General features: G+C 45.9%; 1 non-coding gene across 1 annotated transcript; it reads right to left on the reverse strand.

The window, feature by feature from the left end:
- Positions 1–297: 297 nt before the first annotated feature.
- Positions 298–404, reverse strand: LOC111921701 (small nucleolar RNA R71). Its single transcript, XR_002860248.2, has one exon. It is a non-coding gene; the product is annotated as a small nucleolar RNA R71 (small nucleolar RNA).
- Positions 405–800: the final 396 nt, after the last annotated feature.

Genomic DNA, 800 nt, shown 5'->3' on the forward strand with positions numbered 1-800 from the left:
CCCGCGACTGCTACTTTTTAGCTAAAGGGTCATATCCTAGATTTACTTAAAGAAATACCGTTTTATGGAAAAGACCATGAAGATGCCTACAAGCATTTGGACGAAGTCAATGATGTAGCTGATTACTTCAATGTTCCAAATGTGCCCCACGAGACTCAGCTACTTCGTATGCTTCCGGTGACATTCAAAGGTGCTACAAAAGACTGGCTCAAGTCCCTCCCCCCCGGATTAGTCACCACTTGGGCCAAGATGAAAGAAGAATTCATTGATCACTTTTGCCCACCTTCCAAGATAGCCAAGTTGAAGAAGGCCATTGCTAACTTTGAACAACAAGCTGGAGAGTGACTATATGAAGCATGGGAGAGGTACAAGAGCTTACTAAGAAACTGCCCACACCATGACCTAAACAGCAAGCATCCATCCATAATATAGAAACGCAGCTTGGGCAACTTGCTCAACAAATCAACCAAAGGTCACCGGGCGAACTTCCAAGCAAAACTGAAAATAACCCACGAGGCACGCACATAAACATAGTCACAACAAGAAGTGGGAAGATAATCACTCCCCTGGCACCTATTCATACTGAGTCATCCAAGGAATCACAGAAGGAGGAGGCAGAAAAGCAAGCAGAAAACCAAGACATACAATCTGACAGCCCTACTCGCCGAGTACCACGTACGCACTCGGCGAGTACACCACCAAATACCAACAACCAGGTCCCTGAAAAACTTTACCAGCCTCCAATGCCATACCCAGCCCGAGCTAAGAAGGAGAAGCAGGAAGAGGAGTATCAGAAGTTT

Source organism: Lactuca sativa, chromosome 9 (assembly GCF_002870075.4).
Source record: "Lactuca sativa cultivar Salinas chromosome 9, Lsat_Salinas_v11, whole genome shotgun sequence".
In the NCBI taxonomy this organism is placed as follows: domain Eukaryota; kingdom Viridiplantae; phylum Streptophyta; class Magnoliopsida; order Asterales; family Asteraceae; genus Lactuca; species Lactuca sativa.